This window comes from Meles meles, chromosome 6, assembly GCF_922984935.1.
Source record: "Meles meles chromosome 6, mMelMel3.1 paternal haplotype, whole genome shotgun sequence".
In the NCBI taxonomy this organism is placed as follows: Eukaryota; Metazoa; Chordata; class Mammalia; order Carnivora; family Mustelidae; genus Meles; species Meles meles.
The window spans coordinates 43,889,072-43,916,572 of record NC_060071.1 but is presented as its reverse complement, the minus strand read 5'-3'; the positions used below and the strand labels follow the sequence as shown (position 1 = coordinate 43,916,572).

Here is a 27,501-nt window from a genome sequence, read left to right as displayed (position 1 = left end):
CAGTTTATATCTGGAATTGAAATGACATCTAAACCTTATTATTAAGTTACTAAGTGGATTGTAAATTATGCTGACATACCGATCAGTTATATTATTAAAAGTCTTATGTACTATACATGAAATAAACAGTAAATGGTTCCAAATAAGGAGAAAAGAATCAAGCAAAATCAAAATTAATACTGCTAAGCCTTGCTAGACAGAACACTGAGGGCTGTTAAGCAGATTTTCTTGAAATTTCCTACCCCCCTCCCCCGTAACTGCATTTTAAGCTTGAGCAACCACTTTTACAGAAACGAGATAGTTTCTTCCCCCCCCCTTTTTTTTAAGATTTTATTTATTTATTTGAGAGAGAGAGTGAGAGAGAGAGCATGAGAGGGGAGAAGGTCAGAGGGAGAAGCAGATTCCGCATGGAGCTGGGAGCCTGATGAGGGACTCAGATCCCGGGACTCTGGGATCACGACCTGAGCTGAAGGCAGTTAGTTGCTTACCCAACTGAGTCACCCAGGCGCCCACGAGACAGTTTCTTTAAAGGCTTTATTCAATCACGTCAGGTAGGAAACTACGTTAGTAAATCTGATTGCAGCAAATTTAGCAAATTCCATAGCAAATTAAGAGAGCACTTACTTCTAAATTAATCGTAAATCAAAAAATACATCATCAGTTGGATCTAATTTGGAGGAGCCTATCTATCCATGAAGAGAATGTGATTGATATTCATTAAAACTTTTTTTTATAAGATATCATCATCCATATTATATCTTGCCTATCAGGAACATTTGGCCATCCTAACACATTAGAAATTTGAGCAAAACTGGAGAGTTTTTAAAATATTTTTTTACTTAGGTTTCTCAATACTGCTGTTAATTGCCTTAAAACAATGAATGCCTAGTAACTGTGATCTGATTCAGTAATTAGTTCTCATTTAGATGCTGGATTCAGAGAGCAGTTCTGATTGAAACCATTGTTTTGGCATCAACTCTTCCAGTGTCTTATTTTTAGAGTTTCAAAATGTGAACATTTCATTTTCCTAGACAAAGAACTTTGAATTCAAACAAATTACATTTAAGAAAAAAAGTGATTCATGCCAAACAAGTTATGATGCCAAAGGAGATCTTCAGCTCTTAAGATAATCATCTCTCTCATTAAGACTACATGAAATCAGGCCAATGTGGAAATGTTAAGATTCAGAATCATAGAACCTTTACCATTTTAAAGTTGTAATATACCTTAGTTGATATTAATCTCTGGAATAGCCCAATCTAAGAAACATTTATCTGGCATCTATGATGCAGCTGAGTAACCTAAATGTACACAACAAAATCCGGACCCCTCAGGGACTTCACAGCCTACAGAGAAAGACAGATATCTAAGTCAACCATGAAGCAATGGGATAAATGGCTATGAATAAAAACACACAGGGAGGAAAAAAGGAGAGGCCTTACTTTCCCCTGGGTAGGAAAGAGAGCTCGAGGAGAGGAACTAATGAAAATGAGTAGGATTTCCCAAAGTACAGAATAGAGAGATTGTTCTACTTCTTCTTTCCGTAAGACTCCACCATCACATCTCCCTTCTATGCTCTCAGCACACTCTGGTCTAGCCCATTCTTCCAACGGCACACGGTGCCACCCTAGCCAATGCTAACCCTCCCCATTGCCATTCCACCCACCACTGTCCTTGAATATGTCATGAACTCTTCGGCCTTCACACCTTTGTCTGGTGAGCTCTATGGGAAACACTCTTCTCTCTGCCTCCAGAGAAAACTCCTATTCATCCCTTAAGGCCCTCTGCCCTTCAGTTCAATAAAATAGCCCCCTCGTGCCTCTGCCTTCGGCTCGGGTCATGATCCCGGGGTCCTGGGATCTGAGCCCCGCATCGGGCTCTCCGCTCAGCAGGGAGCCTGCTTCCTCCTCTCTCTCTGCCTGCTTCTCTGCCTGCTTGGGATCTCTGTCTGTCAAATAAATAAATAAAATCTTTAAAAAAAAAAAAATAGCCCCCTCGTTTGTATTTCTTCAGCACTTTACTTGGTATGTTTTTTTTTTTAAGATTTTATTTATTTATTTGATAGAGATTACAAGTAGGCAGAGAGGCAGGCAGAGAGAGAAGAGGAAGCAGGCTCCCTGCTGAGCAGAGAGCCCGATGTGGGGCTCCATCCCAGGACCCTGGAATCATGACCTGAGCTCAAGGGAGAGGCTTTAACCCACTGAGCCACCCGGCGCCCCAACTTGGTATGTTTTTATACCACCTATTACACTCTATTATTTTTAGCTATTTAATAGTCTGTCTCCCCTACTGAACTAGATGCTCCTTCAGGGCATATTTCAAATCTTAATGGACACAGAGCTGACCTAGAAGTCTCCATACGTGTCTGTTAATGGGAGCGTGACTTGCATCCCAGTATCAGAAACTGGAGCAATGAAGGCATTAGAGAGTGTTTAGTTAAAAAGTATAGTTCTTTACTGAGACTGCACCCAAACAGCCACTCAATATGATATTTGTAAAAGAATGGACACTTTTGGAACCCCCTTCTCTGAAGGTCATTTCATCCTCTGGAATTTTCCTGCCTGAGCTAAAGGAGCCCAGCCACATCAGCTTGCTGGAAAAGGAATCTATCCACCACTCTGGCTGAGACTGCTTTTCAGTAACAAACCTATGACAAAGCACTATGCACTCTCTAGGACATGAAATGTCACATGGCATGAGGTCACAACACACACTGTGGTCTGTTCAGAACTGGTGCCCTCTTCAAGAAATGTGGTGGGAATTTGTTTGTGAGTTTGCTTGGTTGGTTAGTGTCGTGATTCTTTACCAGACAATGGGACCTATATTACAAAGAAATAAGGATTAAAATAAATAAGTCACTGGGTTAAATAATTTCTCAAAGACCATTTCCAGATCTTCCCATTGTCAATTCTGGCTGACCTGCCTGTGGTCATCAGTTCCTGCACTTTCATAAATCTGAGCTCTAGGACTACAAGTGGTATTACAACATTATTAGGCAGATCTAGGCTGTCTACTGGTCTGACTCTGCTGTTTTGCTGTTATAATATTAATCCCCAGCTTATGAGTTTAAAAAACTTGGGAAAATTAGGGGAAGGGACAGGTAGGCAAAGCAAGGAGAGAAGAAGAGTTGAAAGAAATATAAAAAAGTAAAAACCACGATGCCCAGTATCAATAGAGTTTGGGAGTTCACAAAAGAGTAAAGGGAAATGCTCTTATCTAAACCAAAATAATTAATTGTGATTATGAGGATTCTCATTAGATTTTTCTAAGTAAGATGACCCTGAGGGCACCTGGGTGGCTCAGGTGGTTAAGCATCTGCTCTTGATTTTGGCTCGGGTCATTATATCCAGGTGGTATCCAGAGCCCGGCTTTGGGCTCTGCACTCAGTGGAAAGTCTGCTTGGATTCTCTCTCTGTCCCCTCCCTGCTCTCTAAAATAAATACATCTTTTGAAAAATAAAGTAAGATGACACTGGGTAGAAATACCTCCAGTAAAAGGGGAACCCTCTTACACTGTTGGTGGGAATGCAAGTTAGTGCAGCCACTTTGGAGAACAGTGTGGAGACTCCTGAAGAAATTAAGAATAGAGCTTCCCTATGACCCTGCAATTGCACTGCTGGGTATTTACCCCAAAGATACAGATGGAGTGAAAAGAAGGGCCATCTGTACCCCAATGTTTATTGCAGCAATGGCTACGGTCGCCAAACTGTGGAAAGAACCAAGATGCCCTTCAACGGATGAATGGATAAGGAAGATGTGGTACATATACACGATGGAGTATTATGCCTCCATCAGAAAGGATGAATACCCAACTTTTGTAGCAACATGGACGGGACTGGAAGAAATTATGCTGAGCGAAATGAGTCAAGCAGAGAGAGTCAAGTATCATATGGTCTCACTTATTTGTGGAGCATAACAAATAACATGGAGGACATGGGGAAATGGAGAGGAGAGGGAGTTGAGGGAAACTGGAAGGGGAGATGAACCATGAGAGACTATGGACTCTGAAAAACAACCAGAAGGTTATGAAGGGGCGGCAGGGGGGGGGGGGGGGGTGGGAGGTTGAGGAACCAGGTGGTGGGTAATAGGGAGGGCACGTACTGCATGGAGCACTGGGTGTGATGCCAAAACAATGAACACTGTTATGCTGTAAATAAACAAATAAACGAATAAAAAAAAAAAAGAAAGAAATACCTCCAGTATCATCAAATGTGAAATGACACATGATTTTTGCTAATGGCAGTTTTAACTGAAAAATTCAATGTCAATCATGTAAAAATTAAGTTAGTTTTTCATTTTACTATCAAAATACAGTACTGATGGGTTCTGCTAGGTGCCAGAATTTAAAAAAGAAATAGGCAAAGCACTTATGAATAAAGTAGTTGTAATCTGGTGATAGGGGGAAAAGTCTATTTTCTTATAGTTAAAAATAGAGGGAAAGGAGAGAGAGCAGAGAACAGGTGAAGGTGTGCCTAGAAAGACAGGTGGGAGGGAATCGTGCTCTAACTTAGCGCTGACCCACGCTCAGGGCTTGGACTTCGTCCTGGGCAGTGCTGGGGCAGAGGGGTGACTGCACCAGGGCTGGGAACAGGAAAGGCAAGCTGAGGGAGGGTCAGAAGAGAGGAGAGATCCCAGGACCAGGAACTCAGCTGGGGAGGAGCTTCTGCCTTCCTCTCTCCTCCCTCTTGCTTTTCCCACTGCTCTGGCCTCTCCACTTCCTTTTCCTACACTTCAGGACTCCCCCTGCCTTTTCCTTTGCCCCTTCCATTTTCTTAGCCTGGCATTCCCACTATCCATTCTCCTTCCCCCTCCTGACTGTGCTCTCCACACCTCTCCTCCTTCCACTCTGTGCAACCGCAGGTACACTTGTCCAGCGTGAAAAGCACAGTGAGGTCAGTGAGGTCAGAAAATCCTTATTTGAAGGCTGGCTTCCCCGCTGTGATCTTAGCTGGCTGGCTTTAGCTTGTTGGGCTGGGGACCTCATACGTAATAGCTGCTCACTCTCACCAAGTGCTAACCCCTGTCCGACACTCTGGAGCACACTCTTGGGCATTCCTCGAATTCATCCTCACAATTGGCGAAGGAATGCTCTTATCATCACCTGTTTACACAGCGGAAACAGACTTAGAAAGGTTCAGGAACTGGCCCAACCACACGCAGGGATTTGAACTTGGGCCTCTGCCTCTTCCTCACCAGGCATTACCCACAGGAGGACTACAGGGAATCGAACACTGTCTGGCCTTAGGGCACTCCATGAGCTCCCAGGAAGGGCTGGTTCCTTTCCTTTCCTGGCAAATGCACATCTGATAGAAAACACATCTGTTTTTAAAAATAACACCTTAGGGGCAACCACGTAGCTCAGTGGGTTGAAGCCTCTGCCTTCACCTCAGGTCATGATTCCAGGGTCCTGGGATCCAGCCCCTCATGGGCTCTCTGCTCAGCAGGGAGCCTGCTTCCCTTCTTCTCTCTCAGCCTACCTCTCTGCCTACTTGTGATCTCTATCAAATAAATAAATAAAATCTTAAAAAAATAAATTAAATTAAAATAACATCTTATATAAATGGTCCAGCAAATAGTACCCATTTGTTTAAGGAGGTATCATATGGTTTCCTGGGTGGGACTAGTGGGGAAATGACGGGCATCTGCTTTAACCCTCTCATTTCGCCAAGGCCATACCTCTGGTGAGGGTACAGCTACAGCGAAGCCTTGCTGTCACTCCTGGTTTTCAATCAGGCACACATATGCAAAGACCAATTTGCAACACACATATTTGTATGAGGAAACTTGAAACATTTTAAGAAACACCTTTTCTTAAACTGAAAAATGCTTTCTGTGATTAAAATTTAAGCTCTACATAAAGGCATAAAGAACAAAGTGAAAATTACCCCTCAGAAATTGCTGATGTTAATGTATTGATTTAATTTTTTTTTTAAAGATCTCTCCCCAGGATACATTTTCCTTTTTGAAAAAAATAAAGTCATACTCTATAGCATGTGTACCCTGCATTCCCTCATCGGCACTGTATCATGAACATCTTTCCATATGTAAAGACACATCATGATTTTTAATGCCGGCATAATACTACAGTGAACGGATATACCAAATTGTTACGCAGCTCCTTACTACTGAACATTTACACTGAAATGTTATTTTAAATCATGATTTAGTTCAAATTTTTGGTCTCTAACTTTCCTTTCCTTTCCTTTCTTTTATGAGATGATGCAGGTAGTATAAAAGTTTGAGGGGTAGAGTGCAAACTACTTTCAAAACTGAGGTTAAAGTGAGACTCTAGGGGCATCTGGGTGGCTCATTCGGTTAAGCATTTACCTTCAGCTCAGGTCATGATCCCAGGGTCCTGAGACTGAGCCCCATGTCAGGCTCCCTGCTTAACTGGGAGCCTGCTTCTCCCTCTCCCTCTGCCTGCTGCTCTCCCTGCTTGTGCTTTCTCTCTCTCTCTCTGTCAAATAAATAAATAAATAAAGTGCGACTCTGACAATGAAATCTAAAGAATCAAGAAGGGATGAAATCAGCAGATCTGTAAGAACAATCCAAGATACTGCTAACACTCACAAGTAAAACAGGGCAAGCGGTCTCACATTTGTGATTACTGGTTCAAGGTCAGTCTTTGGCTCTATACTGTGGGCTCCATGAAGAGCTGAATTGTCCACAGCTTTATTCCAAGCACCTGGCACACTGATGATTAATGAATATTTACTGGATCAATGAATCTCAAGGACAGATGACAGAAATGAAGACATTTCCTAATGTTGACTTTAATCAACTGAATTATATTCTGACTAGAGAATGAATGTGCAGCCAGAAAGGGGGATAGTATACACAGCATATCCAGGAAAAGCAGAGTTTAAAGAGGAAAAATTTATCAGTGTTTCCAGCCACCTGAGAATCTGGGGCTGCAGGAAGAGTTCTGTGGTGGAGAGGGATGTATTAAGTTCTCATGGTCCAAGGCCATTAGCCACCAAGGTATTCCTGCTCACTCCTCTTGCCCTGAGCCCAAATTCACCAAGCGCATCATTTAGCCTCCCATGTGGATGTGTGTAAAAGTAGAACATGCGAGAAGCAGCACAAGCCCCAGTCTGCCAGCTACTTTTCTCACTGTGATGGGAACCAGACTTGTGTGAGTCTGTCTCCCGAAATCTGTCTCTGACTGCCGTAGCAGTGCTAAACATCGAAACCTGAAACGTGAAACTTGACACTGAAACATGAGGATCACAACACGGTACCTGCTGTGGGGGACAGACTAGTATGTAAGGTAGCCCCCATGATCTCTGCCTCCTGGAGTCCATGTCTGTGTGATCCCCTCCCCTTGAGTATGGTGGGACTTATGACTTGCTCCTAAGCCACAGAAAACAGCAGAGACCGTAAGTGGCAGTCACCTGTCTTCAGTCGGCAGCTGTAGTCACCCGGGATTCTGATACCAAATCACAGGGTGTAGTTCTGCTCACTGTGAAGAGATTATTTATTTTATAATCTAATGTTTAAGTCTTTTACTAAATTTCTAAATGGTTGTTTTACTTTAAAAAAAATCTCAATAAATACATTAAAGAAAGAATAAGAAATTTAACAAGTTTTTTCATAACATTGGTTCCGTGCTGGCCAGTGGAAACAAATCATAAAATAAATCTAATTTGCCACAAGAGATCAAATTGCAAGGGATGCCGTTTCACCCCATCAGAATGGCAAAAATCAAGCGTGGCAAGATCGGGTATTGACGGGAATATATATGGAACACTAGGAACACCAGATGGGAATGTGAATCAGTACCACTCCTCTGGAAGGCAATCTTCAGTATCTAGTAAAGCTGAAGATGCGCAAACTCCGTGACCCAATGATTCCACTGCTAAGAAATAAAACAAAAAAACAAAACAAAACCAAAAAAACCACCAAAAAAAACCCTCTCAAACATGTTCACAAAGAGACATTTACAAGAATACTCTAGGCAGCATTATTTCTAAGAGCAAAAAAGTAGGTGGTGGCTGGGGGGGGGTGTGGATTGAACACCCATCATCAGGCAAAAGGATGAATAAAGCGTGACACATTCATGCAATGAAGAACCACCCATTGTGGAAATAAATGGATTAGCATTACAAGTCTCAATGTGAATGAATCTCACAAATACATTCAGTCAAAAAGCAAGCTGAAGAAGGATATGGACACCTAATGACCTTTTCATAAAGGTTTAAAATATATCAAGTAATATGCCAAACCTACAATATTGAAAGACGAGCATGAAAGACACCAGATCAGAGTCATAACTGTCTCTGAGAGACAGAGGGATCAGACATATGGATACAGATGCTTCCAACTAAATGTATGATGTTTTACTTCTTAATTTTTCATTGTATCATTAAAAAAAAAAATTACTTCTTCCTACCCCTACCTAAAAATAAACAAACAGGGGTGCCTGGGTGGCTCATTCGGTTAAGGATCTGCCTTCAGCTCAGGTCAGGATCCCAGGGTCCTGGGATCAAGTCCCATATTAGGCTCCTTGCTCAGTAGGGAGCCTGCTTCTCCCTCTGCCTGCTGCTCCCCCTGCGTGTGCTCTCTTGCTCTCACTCTCTCTCGCTCACTCTCGGAAAAACAGAATCTTTAAAACAAACAAATGATCATGTAAAGACTATGAAGTGGAAGGAAGTCAAAGCGTTAGTCTCTCCAGCACACACACTCAGAACTCAATCTTGTCCTGGACTTTCTGAGGACCATGAAACGAGAACAGTAACTAATCTTCATCAGATCCCTGGCCCTAAGGCATTTCATCCATACTTAACATGTGATCTTATCTAAATGTTAATATTTCTATAAATGGCTATTGGTTAAATGTCCAACAATAAAAGAGCAGTTAATTAAAGCACAGCACACCCACTCAAGAGAATATCAAAAACCATTTAAAATAATGGTTACAAAGACTATGAAGTAACATAAAAAATATTTATATGCCAGCTATAATGCTAAGTTTTTTTTTAAAGAATAAGATTTGAAAAAGGATTTTTAGCACTATATAAAACCATAATCAGAGCCGGGAAACCAGAGCTTTGCTCCTTGGCACTACAATATAGATGGTACAAACATTTTAACTTGAGTTCAAAAGACAGGCCAATTTTTTAAGGTCTACCTCTGCCATACTCCCCTCTCTTTCTACTCTTCCTCCCCAAAGTGAGGAGCTCACTTGACCCTGGGCCTATGGAGGTGGATGGAACCGTCAAGGACAAGGAAACCACTACCCCTCTGTGAGCACCGGCCATGCTTTTTTTTTTTTTTTTTTTTTAGATTTTATTTATTTCTATGACAGAGAGAGAGACAACACAAGCAGGGGAGTGGAAGAAGGTGAGGGAGAAGCAGGCTTCCCACTGAGCAGGAAGCCCAATATGGGGCTTGATCCCAGGAACCCGGGATCATGACCCCAACTGAAGGCAGACCTTTAATGACTGAGCCTCCGAGGCGCCCCAGCACAGGCCACCCTTATCTGCCTTCCTCCCATCTCCAAACTGACCCACCACAGGGCTCTGCCTCCGTGAATGGACACTTCCTTGACTTGCAGCTATCTTTAATGCCATTCCCCCAACCCACCCTGTGCCAAATTGTTGGCACCGCTCTGTGATGTGACTAGCTGGTATCTAGGTAAATCATTTGTTTTCAGTACCAGGAGGAGGAAGAGGGCCATGCAACTGCGGCCAGGGATGACTAATTCCAAAGCCAAAGTATTAGATTAGATTGATAAAAATGGCCGAAAAGATACCACTAATAACAGCAGGAGCCTTCCATAAATCAATCACAGGGCTCAGATTGAGGGAATGCCACCAAATTATGTGCAAAGAAAATGAAACAGCACAAATAAGTCTTATAAAACACCCTGTCTTCTTCTTAATAGACAACTCCCTCTCCCTAAACCTGGACAGCATTTGGGTGAATAGACAAGTCATCCTTGCAAGAAATGTACTGGGCTAGCACATTTGAGCATGGAAATGGCATTATGGTTATGAGGTGGATCTGGGAGAAATCTGGGTAAGTCACCAAAGGAGGGAATGTTATAAGGCCTTACACAGCGTCTAAGACACTGGGCGTCCTCATATCAAAATATCCTTCTCTGGACACCTTAGATCAATGGCGAATTAATCTTACCTGATACACCTGGACATTTCTTTCCAATTCTACATTAGCCCGGCAACCCAGAAGTCCCTCAACTGTCCTGAGGGGAGTAGGGCAAGGGTTCCAGTACTAAAAGTACTATTATAATAATATTTTCTTAAAACAATGTACAGTATGATTAAATCAATGTATGATTAAAACATAAATCAAAATATAAATAGTGGTATTGGGTACATTTTTATTCCACTTTTCCTTATTTTGAAAATACTTTAATAATAAGTATGTTATTTTCACAGTGACAAAAATCTAAATACAAACTTCTTGAGAAAAAGAAAGCGCCAATGAGCAAAAACAAAACAAAACAAAAAAACCAGAAACTGCCCATGTACAGTTATAAAAATCAAGAGACAAGTCTGATTCTGGGTTTAAAGGTTATGCTATGGTTCAGGTAAAATAAGTTTTCTGGGCTTTTTTTTCTTTTTCTCCTGTGATTAAAAACAGGTAACACAAGATTTATCATCTTTAAAAAATGAAGTGTACACTACAGTAGTGTTAACTTTCTATCTCTAGAAATCTAGTTCTAGAAATCTTTATATCTAGAGTTTTAGAAGATATAAAGATCTATATCTAGAGATATAAAGATCTCTAGAACTTTTTCATCTTCCCAAACTAAAACTCTATACTCATCAAACAACAGCTCCTGGTTTCCTGTGAATGATTCCCCAAGCCCCATTCCGCTGTGGGCACATCATGAGGCTTGAGCCCAGTATGCTCACTAAAGGTTTCATCAGAGCCCTAGATTGCCCTTATGTTGGGATTCAGGTGTTGCACACAGGTCCAATGGCTGCCGTTGGTGGGAGCCTCCAGCACAGCATCTCAAAAGTCTCAGGTTCCATCGACAGTGCGAGTACCTCCACAGGGTCCCAAGGCAACTATCTCTAATGCCTTTTGTGAAAATGATCTTAATACCACTTTGCAAAACTTGTTCTCTTTCCCCTCTGCTGAGGGGGAAACTGGTTGTATTTCTGACCCATTAAAAGCAAACAAACAGGGGCGCCTGGGTGGCTCAGTGGGTTAAAGCCTCTGCCTTTGGCTCAGGTCATGATCCCGGGGTCCTGGGATCGAGCCCCGTGTCGGGCTCTCTGCTCAGCGGGGAGCCTGCTTTCCCCTCTCTCTCTGCCTGCCTCTCTGCCTACTTGTGATCTCTGTCTGTCAAATAAATAAATAAATCTTTAAAAAAAACAAAACAAAACCAAACAAACAAAAAAAACCTTCCAAATGCTCAAAACATTGATTGTGGCTGCCAGCAAGTGCAGGGCTCACTACATAACTGAGGCAATCAGGAAATTTGTAACATATATGTGACCTCTGGTCCAGATGGGAATGGATTGGAATCATCCAAATCCCTAGAACCCAAGGAATGGCCACCGGTATGGCTTTAACCCATTCTCCCACCTTAGAACGGTGTTAACGTTTTTAGGTGAACCTTGCAAAAACAGATTGGTTTTTGTTCCCATCTATTAATAACAGCCATTTTTGAAATGCTATTTAAATCTTCTATTGTTATTTGAACTTTTCATGGATTATGTCTCTCCAGCTGAGCTACTTTGGGGCCACAGGGACACTCTACCATCAGCACCTGTAATCCCTGTGAATCCCAGCACAGCACCTCTTCACAGACGCTCAGAAATATTTGCTCATTGACTTGTTCTTCTCATTTGGTAAGGCCCATCGTCTTAATTACTGAGTTGCTCTGCCCGGATGACAGAGCGATGGCTGACTCAAGATCCCCTCCAGCTGTGAGCCTGGCAGACTCCTTTAGGCTGCCCTGCAGTGCGCAGGGGCACCCACACCAAAAAGAAGTGTCTTAATATTACTTTCAGGGTGTTTTATTATGCTCAATAGCTATATTTGGCAACTTTCTTTCTAGCATTAGAGAAGACACATTACTGAATGTTAAAAAGGGAATCTGACAAAGGCAACAGCTAGAACAGGAAAAAAAAATATATTACTAAAGGCTGGTGTAAACTTTCTACCTACTAAATTACCTACACCCCCAGATGCACCAAGGACCGCTGGAAGGCAGGCATGACTGTGTCTGTAGACAGAATTCTAGTTGTGACTTGGGGTTCTACCCTACATGCATCTCTGAAAAGCTAAGGATGTGGCCATGGGAGAAAGACCCAGCCTCCAGCTTCTGCCCTTTCTCTCACACACAGCAGGAGGGGGCTGGACTTCTCTGCTGAACACAAGAGTCTATGAGAGACTCTTTTATTTGGAGTAACAACTTGACTTCAGTGCATTAATTTTATAACTATTTTGGAGAGAGCAGGGGAGGACTCCTGTGCTCTTCCAGAGATAATTAAAAATGTGGAAAAAAGAAATCTGAAATCAACAAAAAAAAACAAGCTGAAGTTACCAGGGGTTTCTGAATAACATCTTCCCGGTTAAACAATTTTAAGAATTCCATAATGTGAAAGCAACCCCCACACATTCTCTCCCACATAAACACGCTTTGTATGTAAGCCCCACTCGGCTAAGCAGCAGAATCGCTTGCCTTCGCTTCTGTAGCTACTTTTGCCAGAGAAGATGTCATCTGCACAAAAGCATTCTCTTAAGAATGAGAAGAAAGCTGACCACCGGCCAGCAAGCACAGGCACGCCTTGAGCCGCAATACTGTCATTCCAACAATCTCAACAACTCACCACCCCACGATCTGATGACTGACTTCAAATGCCAATTTTGCTTTAGCAGAGACTGAAAAATTCAGGCCTTTTGATGTCTGTCAACCAGCACATTCCCAGGAACTTTCCTGGTGGGCCAGAAAGGTAACCGAATAAACCATTTTATAATCTCTGCTATGTTTTTAAAATACCAAGAGCCACTGAGTCATGGTGGGGGGTGGGGAGGGGATCAACAGAAGACCACTGAAGAGTAAAAAACAAAAACACTCTTTATCTTTTTTCACCTGCTTTCATATTTAAAATGCATGGGACCTAAAACCACACCCAACACATCAAAAAGTAAAATAATGCAGACGGAGAAAGGGATGAAAGCAGAAGAGTTATTAAGAGAAAGGAACGGGCAGAAGGAGAAACAAGGGAGAAGGGGGGAAGGAGTGAAGGCGGAAAGGCAGTGCTGCGGGCCAGCCGTGGAGGGAGAGGCAGCCAGACAATGAAGAGGAGAGAAACAGGTGGTCCGAGGGCTCCCAGGGAGGATGGGAGCCTGAGAAACTGCTTCTCACACATGCAGCTGCTCATTTGGGGTGTGAAGGAATAGATGGGCCATTTTTAATATGCTATGTTAGGTTTCTCTACTCTCTTTTTTTAATCAAATGTGCCATTTCTTTGTCTTGACACCTACATACCAGGTTCAGGTGTCATTAGGGGAAAATCACTTACTCCACTTAAAACACGTTAGTACCTTTTCAGATTACCTGTCAGTTTGCTAAAAGGCCCTATTTTGAACCCCCAATCTACCTGACTCCCGGAGTAAGGCATGGGGCTCCCACCCACCATCATGTACCAGATGCTAGCAGACAACTCTAAGATCACTCTGCGCAGTTCACGAAATGATTTCATCAAGGAAATGAGTCCAGTCAGCAAATAGTCATTGAGCCTCGACAGCACTGAACGAGACAAGGCTCCCACTCCAGAGCTTCAAGCCGACAGGGAAATAAAACAGGCCAGCAGGCAAACCAGGCCTCACCTCTGGGCCAAAGGCAGGACCAGTACAAACTGGGCCATCGAGAAAAGAATTTGAGTTGGGCATTCAAAGGGATGAGTGAAGGGAACGCAGGGCAGCAGGAGAAAGTGTGGAGGGAGGGCAAAGTAGAGGAAGCACTGCCTTGTGGAAATTCCCAGCACAGGGGCTCCTGGTGGAGGGCTGCTGGGATCGTGGGCAGAGGTGGTGGGCAGAGGTGTCGACTCCTGAAACAGGAGGGAGGCGGTAGGAACAGAAAGGAAGCCAGCAATTGAGGGAGACCCTGCAGGGAGCATCTCAACGCTCAATGGTCACCTGCATGTGGGAGGGTGGCGAAGAGAAGTGAGAATGAGCCAGGTAATCAAGAGCGGGTCACAGAGGACGGCGACAGGCATGGAAATCATTAGCGAAGGCAGTGAGAGGGGCACACTGTTGCCCTGTGGGGTGCCTCCCGAAATCCACCATGAGAAGCACCAGGCAAACCTCAGTTAAAGGAAATTGTACAAAATATCAGCCTGTACCTTTCCAAAGCATCAAATCCGAGAGTGACAAAGGACAACTGAGGAACCATCCAGACGAAAGGAGATTAAAGAGGCATGACAACAAACACAGCTAAAGATTTAAAGATTTGTTCCTCCTCTTTTACTATGAAGGACAGTATTAGGGCTATTGGTGACATGTGAGTAAGGTCTGTAGATTAAACAGTGGTGACATGCAAGTAAGGTTTGTAGATTAGACAACAGTACGGGATCAATGACAATGTCTCAATTTTGGATGCTCGTTATGCAAGGAATGTCCTTGTTTTATGTTTTTTTTTTAAGTTTTATTTTATTTTAAAGATTTTATTTAGTTATTTGACAGAGAGAGATCACAAGTAGGCAGAGAGGCAGGCAGAGAGAGGGGGAAGCAGGCTCCCCACTGAGCAGAGAGCCTGATGCGGGGCTTGATCCCAGGACCCTGAGATCATGACCTGAGCCAAAGGCAGAGGCTTTAACCCACTGAGCCACCCAGGTGCCCTGAAATGTCCTGTTTTTTAGGAAATAACACTGAAGTACTGGGAGAGGTAGGTAAAGAGGCATTGTGTCTACAGCTTAACTCTGAAAAGGCTCTGAAAAACTACAACAACATATGTATGTGTGCATGCATGAGTGTGTGTGTGTGTGTGTGTGTGTCTATGTGTGTGGAGAGAGAGCACGAAAGAGAAGGATAAAGCAAGTGAGGCAAATAGTTAACATATGTAGAATTTGGGTTAAAGATGCAAATTATTTAAGTTATTCTTACAACTCTTCTGTAAATCTGAATTATTTCATAATAAAAAGTTAAAAAGGGGAAAGTGATTTAAGGAAGCCAAGACAAGGAGCTGTTTAGAGACCAAACAGTCGTGCTTCTGTGTATCAGATTCCGAATGGGATTTGGGAGAGGGTAGGCTCGAAATGCAGATCTGAAGGCCTCTGGAGGTGTAGGGAAAGCTTAGTGAAAGCAGGCTCTCAGGTCAGAGTGCCGGAATTCCTTTCTCAGATCTGCCCCTTCACAACCAGTCACTGACTGAGGTTATTCTCATTTCTCTCTCTTCCAAGTTCTTCACCTGCATAACAGGAATGATGGGAGTACGTGCCTCACAGAGGCGGAGAGGGGGATGAAAGGACAGGGTACAGGTCAGTCACCACGCCCAGTAATGCCCAGGACAACCACCCAATGACAACAAACGTCAGCCCCAAGGTGAGCTGACAGCTGGGACAGAGAGAAGGCAGGAGGTCAGCAGAGGAAGAGAAGAACGCCAAGGACAGGACCCCACAGAATCCCACGTCCAGAAGTCTGGGGGAAACAGGAGATAAAGAGGATTGAGCTGCTCGTGGATAACCAGTGACATGGAGACAAGGGAAGAGAGAGATCCAGGCAGCAGGCGGCAGAGCAGATCAAGGAGGGAAAGACAGAGTAAAGGCCTCAGCTCTGCCACCAGGACACCGCTGCGGGAGCCCCACAAGAAAGCAGTTTCAGCACAAAGGTGAGGGTGGAGCTAGACAAGTGAGTGGGCAGTCAGAGGAGGGAAACCCAGAAGACAGTAGAACACAGCAGCAGGGTGCACACGACACTGCCAGACGCTGGAGCCATCGCCCCATGTGCTCTTAAAATGAATTTACAATTAACAAAAACCTGGGCCGCCGGGGTGGCTCAGTTGGCTAAGGTTAAGGCGTCTGCCTTCGGTTCAGGTCACAACCCCAGGGTCCTGGGATTCAGCCCACATCCGGCTACCTGCTCAGTGGGGAGTCTGCTTCTCCCTCTCTCCCTCTGCCTCTGCCCCTACTCATGTGTGCTCTCGCTCTCTCTCTCATAAATAAATAAAAATCTTAATAAAAATTAACAAAAACTGGAAATTGTGTTCCTCGATCACATTAGCCACATTTCACATGCTCAGTAGTCACACTGTGGCCAGTGACAATCACACTGGACAGCGCAGGTACAAGATATTTCCAACATCACAGAAAGTTCTAGCAGACAGAGCTGGGACTCTAGCACAGTTTCTTTTATTATGAGAAAGATGACTTGCATATACGGTGGGGTGAGAGTGGGGCACAGTAAGGAGGGACCAAAGAAACCGAAGAGAGGGAATAAGAGACAAAGCAAGCTCCCTCATGAGGCAAGAAGGAAGGGGGCAAGTCCAGAGAATGGAGAGTGTGCAGTGTATATGGGTTAATTATGGGAAGGGGACTTGTAGGGGTTTTTTTTGTTTTGTTTTGTTTTGCCTCACAGAAAGAGGAAATAAAGAAGGACAAAGATGGGTAAAGAAAAATGTTTAGGGGGAGTGTGGGTGGCTCAGTCAGTTAAGTGTCTGCCTTAGACTCAGGTCATGATCCTGGAGTCCTGGGATCGAGCCCCACAGTGGGCTCCCTGCTCAGTGGGGAGTCTGCTTCTCTCTCTGTCCCTCACCTTGCTTGTGCTCTCTCTTTCTCTCCAATAAATAAATAAAATCTTTTTTTAAAAAGAAAGAAAGAATGGGGTGCCTGGGTGGCTCAGTGGGTTAAAGCCTCTGCCTTCAGCTCGGGTCATGATCCCAGGGTCCTAGGATCGAGGCCCACATCGGGTTCTCTGCTCCGCAGGGAGCCTGCTTCCTTCTCTCTCTCTCTGCCTGTCTCTCTGCCTGCTTGTGATCTCTCTGTCAAACAAATAAATAAAATCTTAAAAAAAAAAAAAGAAAGAAAGAAAGAAAAATGTTTCGGGTGGTAAGGTAGGTACAATGACAGCTTATACTGAGGCAGAGGGCAGTAAACCAGGACGTGGACATCCTTCATCTCTTCAGTGAAAAAAGGCTGTCTGCCGAAAGGAAACTGGAAGTGTAAGGAATGGGAAGATCTGGCACAACCTCTAAAGGAATGCAGTTGCGAGTTAATAAAAGATGGATTTTATTTTCATAGAAAAGCAAGACCTAGGTGAAATTAGAGCCAGCATAAATTTGCAGTGGAATCAGTCCACAGGTCTTTGTGACTTTCTCCTGGATAACTTGGCAGGCTAGGAGAAGAAAAAGTAGATAATGAGGGTGATTTTGGATTGAGGACTGGAATATGAGAAGCTCAATATGTTAAGAATAAAGATTCCAGGATTCCAGACAGAACAGAAATGGCTGGCAACATCTAGACTCCCAAGCGGAGAAATGAAGCCATAAGGGGATTGGAACAGCAAGCAATTAAGGGACCAGAGTTCTCAATAATGGTTAAAATTCTGTGCCGTAAGTAGAAAGAATCAGCTGAGCAGACTAAAGTCCAGATCTTGAAGACAGAAAAAATTCCCCAAACTAAACAAATCCAAAATGTGAGTGGTTGAAGTAAAGTGGACATTAAGGCCATAGGAGTTGAAGACCCTGAGGAACTTCAAGGTCAATGAGTTAATAGAGCCTCAGCATAAACCCCAATGTCATGGACAAGAGACAAGGTAGAGAAGAGAACCAAGCTAGTTGCTCGTGTTTATCTGTCTGTTACTTTTTTGTAGCATCAAGGGAAGTTCTTGCCAAACCGGGGTATATATCAGAATCACCCACAGAACTCGGTTTTCTCTCCCCATCTTCCTTCCTCCTCCTTCTTCTTTTCAGGTTTGTTTTTAAAATAAGGATTTGTAGGTCTTGCCCATCTTGATGATTCTCATTTGGTGTGTTTGAGACAATCTAAAGTGCCACATTTTTTTCATAATACTCTGGGTGATTCTAAGGAACCATGAGGTTTGGCAAGCACTGATCCTGAACATAAGAAGGAGGGTATAGGGCATGAGCAGACAGCATGACCTTGTGAACGGAAGACTTTGTTAGTGAACGGGTTAATGGTTTGGAGGTAGCACTGAGAAGCAGGAAATCCAATCCCTGCTCCGGTGAGACTGAGACGGGAGAGGGCTATTCTGAGAGAAATTGTTCACTCAGGCTCTGGAGCTAGGGGAGGCACGGACGATGGGCTCAGCTGCAGAAAAATGAAAATTCAGGAGTATCACTGTAGGAGTGAGAAACAAGAGACTGAAAGGCAGGTTTGGAGACACAAAGGCCAGTGGCCTACACAGAGAGAAAGTGGACTAGTTTGTCCACGAGGTTTCCAAGTATAATAAAGTATGATTCACCAAAGATTTGTAGGGCTTAGTGGCTGAATTCCTGCAGTAAGATTTTTCCGTCCGAATGATATCAGATTTTTAACACGTAAACCATTAGAGATTATTAAACCATCACGTAAACAAGCTTACAGAAGCTATTCATTAACACTGAAAATATCTTCCCAGCCCACATTTTTATACAGATGAAATCAGATTGGAATGAACATTAAGGATTTAGAGCAGAAAGCCAGAAGAAGCAACCCCAAGGACCCATGAGAGGGACAGGGCACTTTCTCCCTCTCCTCTTCTTGGAAGAGGGAAGTTATGGACTGAGAATATACAAAGGGGCCTGAGTGTCTTTTTAGCACCAGCCAGTGCTAAAAATAGAAAAGGTGTCACAGCCTACTGGGTCTCAGAGGTACCTTCCTCACATACACACACTCCATGACAAGGCCCCCACCGGAACACAGTGGGCAAACTCTAGGGATGGTTCTCAGTAAAGAATCTATTTACTTTCACAAACCCAACTCCTATTTAAAGAGCAAGCTGCAAATGTTTGCCCCTGCTTCCCAGAGAGCTGCACTCCTGTGGACTCAAATCATTCTAGCGTTATTTCTGGTTACTCCTATGAAATAATTCCTATCACTGACATACACAGACTTTAAGATGAGAGCGTGAGCGCAGCCGGGCACGCGCACACGCGCGCGCACTCACACACACACACACACACACACACAACCTCGTGCATACTGAAGAAATGACTCACTTAATTTGCTGCTGCCTGCCACTGTTGGGTTTTGATTTTACCTGTTCAAATACAAAGTTTCCTATGAGATTAACTACTAGAAAGAACAACTCCGGAGGATTAACCCTGATTTTGTTCCTGACTTTTAGAGCACCCAAGAGGTTTCAACCTGGGCATCTTGAGAAGGCACTCTCTGGGCCACCCACGGTTTTCTGTCCATTATCTTCCATAAAACAGTAACATTTCTTGCCCCTTTGAGAGCCAATTAATGGAAACGCCTTGTCTAACAAACATGATTGAGTCCTATATATCCTGTTCCAGCAGAACCCTACTTTGGGGCCCTTTCTCAGCTTACAGTGCAAGGGTACAACAGCACTGTGAAACCGCAAAGAGCCCAAGCCTCTCCCTTCAATGTGAAAGGGGTAGGGGGAGGCAGAGAGGTTAACCGGTCCAAGGTCACTCAGCTCTGAGTAGTGGGACGGCTGACTTACCACCACCCCCTGGCAATATGTGCAGCACCCCAGCTCCCCCAGACAGTCCCTCCTGGCTTCTGTTGGTTTGCTAGCACGCAACTCCTCTCGGCCCCCGCAAAAATGCAATGCCAGTTGCGTTCCGTGCCCAACTTCATCCCCTCGCGTCAGCATGCAGTTAACCCTCTCGCCGGCAGCACGTCACATGGGCCACGCGCAGCTCTCTCTCTGCCCCCCAAGCCTATCTCCCCGGCGGCTGCCCCAAGGTCACCGGCCGTCCCAGGGAGCTCCCGCAGCCAGGGAGCGGAGCACGTCCGACCGGGGGCCCGGGGCGCGTCACTCACCCGCGCGGGGGGCGGGCGCGCCGCTGCTGCCCATGTCCTCGCCGGCGCGGCTGGGTGCGGCGGCCGCTGGCGCGGGCTGTGCGGGGCGCCCGGCTGCGGGCCCGCGCCGCGGGGAGCGCCGTCCAATCAGCGCGCGCCTGCCGCCTGGCCCGGCGCGCGGCCCGGCCGGGTTCGCGGCTCCCGGGGGGCGCGAGCCGCCGCGCGCCGCCCAAGCCGCTTCCGGGCGCGTTGCCTGGACGCGGTTGCCGTGGCAGCCCGAGCTGGAGGCTTTCCCCGCGCACCCGCGCCCAGCCTGGCGGCGCCGCCCCTCCTCCCTCCGCGTTCCCACACCCAAAATAGCCTCTCCTCGTCGCTGCTGTTTCCCACTGAGCTCTTATCCAAGCGGCTCGGAGTTGGCGGGCGGGGATTTCGCTTATTGGAAAATAAATCCTGTTGTAGGGCTGGATGACTTGAAGGGAGAGGTGTTGAAATGGTGTCTGATTAGGATAATAGCCATGGTGCTTGCACTGTAATTCTCTTCAGAGCCCTCACATTCCTTATTTACTAAACCTCTTTCCCACAAGAAAGCGTTATTTATCTCCCCTCCACTCCCTTCCAGATCGGGGAGAAGCTATTTTATGAGGCCACCGTCTGGTGAGCTGCTCGCGCGCTGACGCCCCACCTGGGCAGGTGAACTTAGCCTCGTGGCTGCCAAGTGCCATTTAATGAATCACCTTGACAGCTCCCGCTGGGTCCAAGGATTGTGTTGCGCCGCAACAGACACGACGCAAGAAGGAAACGCCGCCACCCCTCTTCTTGACTTCCCTTCCTCCTCCCTTCTCCCTCATTCCTTTCCCAGGGCGTCCTGACTCTTTCCACCTTCCTCTCAATTTGGATTCTGAGCAGGATGCACGAGCCGATCCACTCAATTTTGCTTCCTCTGGGTGCGCGGGATTTAAACAGAGTTGGGGACCCCCACCTTTCCCCGCCTCACCGCCTCCGGTTCGTGTCTCTTTCATGTCGCTAGTATTTACCCAGTGCGTGCATTCTTGTCCATCTCTCCTACCAGTCTGGGCCCCTCCAACCCCGGGAATGGCGCATGACTTGATATTAAGACCCTGGGTTGTGGAGTCAGCCTGAACTGTTTTGGAATCCTCCCTTCGTCAGTTTGGAATCCTGCCTTCGGTGTGGACTTGGGTATTTTGTGGCTGTTTCCACACTTATAAAATGGGATAATACCCCCCAACACACACACACACACACACACACACACACACACACACACACACACACACACAAAGGGGTAATACATAGTAACACTCATTCAATCAACAATATTGGATGCCTTTCCAAGACTAGCATCTATGCTTAGCTTTAAGACACAATGTGAAGAAGAAAAAGACACAGCTCTCTGCTCTCATAGAGCTTACAGCCTGAGACGCAGTAAGGAAAAAAATCACAGACATATGTGAAACTGCCACCATGATAAGAAGAGTATAAGGCTTTGAGATCTATGATAAGAAGATCTGACTAACAGCATCCCTTTATGTCTGCAAAGGCTCAACGATTATTGTTTCTTTTCCTTCCTTTGGTTCCCACTGCCTGGCACACGGTATACATTCAGTAAATATATATTGAATTGAATCCTATGTCATGGTGGTAACAGTATCACTCAGTTTCCCATTGACTTTCATACGTAACTTGTCACTGTGTCGGGAAGGGTGTGCAGGTATTACTGGAGAGTGCCCATTCAAACCCGGGACCCACCCTCAAAGAGTCCTGAGGAGGGTTCAAAATGTTTCTTGCCTGTCCTGTTGGGTTGCCTTCCAGTGTGTAAGGCACGCATCTCAAATGGACACATGAAAGTTCTCCCTGCCTCACTTCCCCTCTCTGCTTACTTTTCCACTCTTTTCCTTGGTTCCAGCTCCATCCTGCCACTCCTTGAATCAGAGCCTCAGGACACCCATCCCTGGCTTCCTAGGAGATGGACAGTGGACCCTTATGTTCCTCAGAGTAGAGCACCTATAAACCAGGAAAAAACTCCCTGCAGCTGCTTCTGCTGGCCTACAAAGCATAATTTTGATGCTCTTTTGCTGCAAGACTCCCTCACTCTCAAGGGCAAAGAAAGGGAGGGCTGGAAGGGGAAGAGCTCTGGTCACATATATAAACCCATCTATTTAGCCTGACTTTAATTTCCTTCTCAAAAATCATACCAGGGGCACCTAGGTAGTGCAGTTGGTTAGGTGTCCGACTTATTTTTCTTTTTTTAGAACAGAGAGAGAGAACACAGGAGCCATGGGGAGGGGCAGAGGGAGAGGGAGAAGCAGGCTTCCCGCTGAGCAAGGAACCTTCTTATGTGGGGCTCAATGTGGGGCTCTATACCAGGACTCTGGGATCGTGACCTGACCAGAAGGCAGACACTTGACCGAGCCACCCAGGTGCCCCAGTAGGCTACATTTCAAAAAACTATCTATCCAGAATCATTGATCACAGCTCATTACAGGAAATAGATTTTTTTTGCTTTACTTTAATTAGAAAACTATGATTTGGGATGCCTGGATTGTTCAGTTGTTAAGCGTCTGCCTTCGGCTTGGGTCATGATCCCAGTGTCCTGCAATTGAGCCCCACATAGGCTTCTTGCTCAGCAGGGAGCCTGCTTCTCCCTCTGCCTGCTTGCGCTCTTTCTCGCTCTCTCTCTGGCAAATATATAAAATCTTTAAAAAATTAAAAATTAAAAAAACTTAAAACTATAATTTATCACAAATCACTTTATACTGGCAAAGATTATCAATAATAGTTTCATCACAGAGAACAATTTTATAAATTTGATGACTGTTCTACTATTCACCAACCCATCATTAAATAGAAAAATCTCGTGAAGTATATCACAATACATAGTATAATGTACATAGTGATACACTATGAAGATTTTTTTTTTAAAGTAATTTATCACATAGCCAAATTCTGGTCCTACCTGTGTCTCAACACCACCAAAAATCATGAAGATATGATGTACAGGGCATCACTGAGGCCAGCAGACATGCACATCTAGGTAAAGATCAAAGGCTTGTATGGGTCAAAAGTGGTATTTGAAAAGGCTAGAATACAGTGAGGCCAATAATGTAGTGAGCCCTGCAGGATAAAGAGTTAATATTTATCTTGGAATCAGCAATACTCAACCGAGGCTTGAAATTCAGTTAGGAGTCAAGATCCATTGTGAGGTATGTCACACGGTGTCACACAGTTCTTCACCAAGAAAAATGTGTCCAAGGATTGGACTGCAAGGAATAGTCCCATATAGGGACCAGGAAGAGGGAGATGGTTCCTACAAAGCAAACAATGAGGAAAAACCGGAGGAAGGACGGGGACAACGTCAGAGAAAAGTTTAAGGCAACAAGTCCTATATAAAGCCAAGGAAATTTAGTGAACAGAAGGTCACTGGTAATCTCCATAATTATTTTTCATTATGAGATTGCTGCGGGTTAAGAAAAGACGGACTGCTGGACAAAGGCAAAAGCAGACATGGGTCACTTTTTAGAGGAGTTGGCAGTACAGGGAAGATGAGAAATATGATCAATAGGTTTCTAGTGCCAAGTGAATATTTTCAAGATAGGAGAAAAAAAGTCTCCGCTTTTATATACACCATTGCAGTCATGAAGCGATGGAGAACACAATACGTCATTTTGTACTCAATCAATTCTACCATTAGGTTCATCACCACCATCCCCAATCCCTTTTTTTCCTTTAAGATTTTATTTTTTATTTATTTATTTTTAAATAAAGATTTTATTTATTTATTTGATAGAGATCACAAGTAGGCAGAGAAACAGGCAGAGAGAGAGGAGGAAGCAGGCTCCCCGCCAAGCAGAGAGCCCGACATGGGGCTTGATCCCAGGACCCTGGGATCATGACCCGAGCTGAAGGCAGAGGCTCAACCCACTGAGCCACTCAGGCGCCCCTAAGATTTTATTTTTAAGTAATCTCTACACTCAATGTGGAGCTCAAACTCATAACCCCGAGATCGAGAGCCGCACACTCTACTGACTGAGCCAGCCAGGCATCCCTGGCTTTTTTCTAACTGTTTCATCAAATAAGAGGAATCTTACATAGAGCAGAGGTGGGGTTCAGACCTTGGGACACTATTTTCCTAATAACCAACTAAAAATTTAGATTAATAACCAGTTAACAGGATATATATCATTCTTTATGGCTTTTCTTTGTTGATAATAGTAACATCTTAGGATTAAGGAAATCCCATTTTTACTCTTTCATATGTAAAAATAACAGATTCGGGGCGCCTGGGTGGCTGAGTGGGTTGGGCCGCTGCCTTCAGCTCAGGTCATGATCTCGGGGTCCTGGGATCGAGTCCCACATCGGGCTCTCTGCTCAGTGGAGAGCCTGCTTCCCTTCCTCTCTCTCTGCCTGCCTCTCTTGTGATTTCTCTCTGTCAAATAAATAAATCTTTAAAAAAAAAAAAAATAACAGATTCTTCATATGTTTTAAGTAAACTGTAATTGACATGTTTTTGCTAATAGTTTCCCTTCAGATGTTGGCTGATTCTCTCAGAAATGATGTTTTGCTTATGAATTTGTTGGTGAATCAGTCTCACAGGATTTTTTAAAGTAACTATAATTAAGGTACAACCAGGAGAGAAGGCAAAGAATTTTGAAAGATTCTGCTTAGAGAAGTGTTAACTTAGGAAGTGTTATCTTTTTTTTCTAAGATTGTATTTATTTGAAACAGACAGAGAGTGAGAGAGAGAGCTAGCAAGCAGAGTGGGGGACAGGGTGGGAGGGCAGAAGGTGAGGGAGAAGCCGACTCTCCACAGAGCAGGGAGCCCAACATAGGGACCCAGCACCCTGGGATCATGACCTGAACTAAAGGCAGACGCTTAACCGACTGAGACACCCAGATGCCCTCAAAGTTTCATGCCACAACGGCTCAGTATAGTTCAGCAAATATGTTTATCTACCTTGTAGTAGCTAGTCACGGTACCACAGCTCAAATAATGAAGCCCCACATAAGCTGACACTCTTGCTTCAGCTTCCCCGCTCAGTAGTACGTTATGTGTGGGACAGTGATCCTCATAGGTAGAACTAAAAGATAACCTTCACTTCCGTACAACAACAAGAAACAAACAATAGGGGCGCCTGGGTGGCTCAGTGGGTTAAGCCGCTGCCTTCGGCTCAGGTCATGATCTCAGGGTCCTGGGATCGAGTCCCGCATCGGGCTCTCTGCTCAGCAGGGAGCCTGCTTCCCTCTCTCTCTCTCTGCCTGCCTCTCTATCTACTTGTGATCTCTCTCTGTCAAATAAATAAATAAAATCTTTAAAAAAAAAAAAAGAAACAAACAATACCCACTACGTGAAAATATGCACAACATACATGTTATGGTATGCATTGCCACACCAAACCACAGTGAAGCTAATCGAAGGAAAAATTAAGATTATCAATCCTGTCTTTACAGAATCCTGTCCTTACTGGCACTGGGCTGGTGGTACAAATAGCCAATGTTTCTATGTCAGACCCCATGCTAAATGCTTTACCTATAGAATTTCATGTCTTCCTTGCAATAGCTCATGAGTAAAACTGAGGCTTTGAGGTATTATGTGGCTTGTCTAGGATTCCGAAGCTATTAGGTACTGAAATGATAAACTGAATATGGGTCCCTCGTATGCCACCCTGTGCCTTAACCAGGTGCTAGATGGCCTCTCCATGATGACATGAGACTAGAGAGGAAAAATGCAACACAAACTTCAGTATATAATATGTGTGGCACAGTGAGACCTAAATAAGTACTTTTCCTTCTCCCTTTATCTCCCCCAAGGATAAAACATATCAAAGAATATGAATAGTAACATACTAAAAAACTTTTTGTAAAGAGTAAATTAATTTTAATATTCTGCCTGATTTCTTACAGCTTCATCCCAGGACTGTACTAGCAAAAGAGTCAAGATGTAGCGTAATTTTCCGAATGAATCTGATAAAAGAATCTTTAGTTTAAAACATACAGAGCCAGAGATGAGTTGGGATTTGAACATCTTCTTAAATAATAAAACTGAAGCAAGTTCTTGATGAGCGCATGCTTGTCAGCAAAAGGTATATAGAACTATATACTTTCCAAAAGTCTTAATTAGTAGACATACATACTCTGCACTTAAAATAAAATTAATTTTTTATGCAACAGCTCTTTTTTTTTTTTACAATTGCTCTTAAAAGGGAAATACCAAGTATAATCCTCCTTGTTTCCCCTTCAATATTTGGATACACTTCAATTATTTTCATGCACATATAACAGATTTCCCAAGGCAAGAATAAGTGGGTTGTAGGATATTCTATCAGGAGCTGGAGGACCACAGAGTCATGAAATTAAGCTATCATCACTATGGACTGAAGAAATAGCCTTCTCTTCCCCCTTAGAATCATAATCATAAATCTGACACATTCTTATTTTCCTTAGAATGCTCCATGCTGTGAGGTTGCCGGAAACTATTGGTATGTGCTTAAGCAAGTTACTTAAACTCTCCTTGATACAGTTTCATCATCTGTAAAATGGGGGTAATGCAGTGCCTATCTAACTGGGTTCTAATGGAGATCAATTTATGTAAAAAACTTCAAATAATATTTTAGTTACTATTTTAATATTATTTGTTATATCTAATGTCACTTAAATTTTATTCTTAGTACTTTCTCCTATGACCCAATTGGACGAATGGTGGTCTAATTAATATTGGCTCAACTATTTTATCTAATATATGGAGACAGAATTTGGTAATTAATCTGGTTGACTCGTTCTTCACACCGTTACTCATGTTGCTTGTCTTGCAACAATTCTAATTCTCCTTCCGGTGTCAAAACCATCCCTTTCCTTTACATGTAGTTATCAAGGTCTTAGTCAAGTGTATGCATTGGTCCTAATATCCTAGGTCATTTTTGGCTGCACCTAACGTGAATTCCAAAGTCTCTCTTCTCTAAGAACAATGAGCGAGATTGTCACAGTAGGTCTTCTGCCTTATATATCTGACTTTTTACTGCCCCACCTAAATGATTCAACCAAGTTAAGTATCCACCCAGGCCCTTAAAAAGGGAAAGAGCCCTATGTATTTGGTGCCATGGGAAAAGTGAAAATGGCGTCACTGGTCCATCCTCCTTCCTCCACCTGCCAGTTGAAGTCATTCTCACAATGGACATCTCTGAGGATGAACGCACCTACAATGACTGTGGAATCAATGGCTACCACCACTGCCACCAACACCACACAATTATCTGGTCCCTGCCTTCGGTTGTTTGATTTATTCCTATGAACTATATAAAGTAAGATTTCAAGAAGCATCATCAGAACAAGAAAGACTTTCACCTCCCTAGTCCCACCATCTGACCTGGGTTTTGCCCTCTACGATTCTTCTCCTCCACCTGCTACCTTGTTCTTGGCATCAGGAGTGGATGCAGTCCTGTTCCTGACCAGTATCTTTGCCCACATCTCTTACATCAGAATTTAGACCTTAGCTTTTCCAGGCTTATTTTCCCCAAAATCCAGTCACTAGAATAACTAATTATTATTGGTTCAATTATTTTATTTTACACATGAGGACA

The 27,501-nt window shown here is 44.1% G+C and overlaps 1 protein-coding gene across 3 annotated transcripts in view; it reads right to left on the bottom strand.

Moving 5' to 3' along the window:
• FAM81A (family with sequence similarity 81 member A) overlaps positions 1 to 27,501 on the bottom strand; it is a 112,425-nt gene that overhangs the window by 63,167 nt on the left and 21,757 nt on the right. The window contains exon 1 of one of the 3 annotated variants that reach the window (XM_046007406.1): positions 19,931 to 20,050. The exons of 1 other annotated variant lie outside the window; for it this stretch is intronic. The gene's annotated coding sequence lies outside the window, so the exon portion shown is untranslated. Of the gene's footprint in view, positions 1 to 19,930; positions 20,051 to 27,501 lie in introns of those variants that run through there. One more of the 3 variants, XM_046007408.1, reaches the window with a different exon arrangement.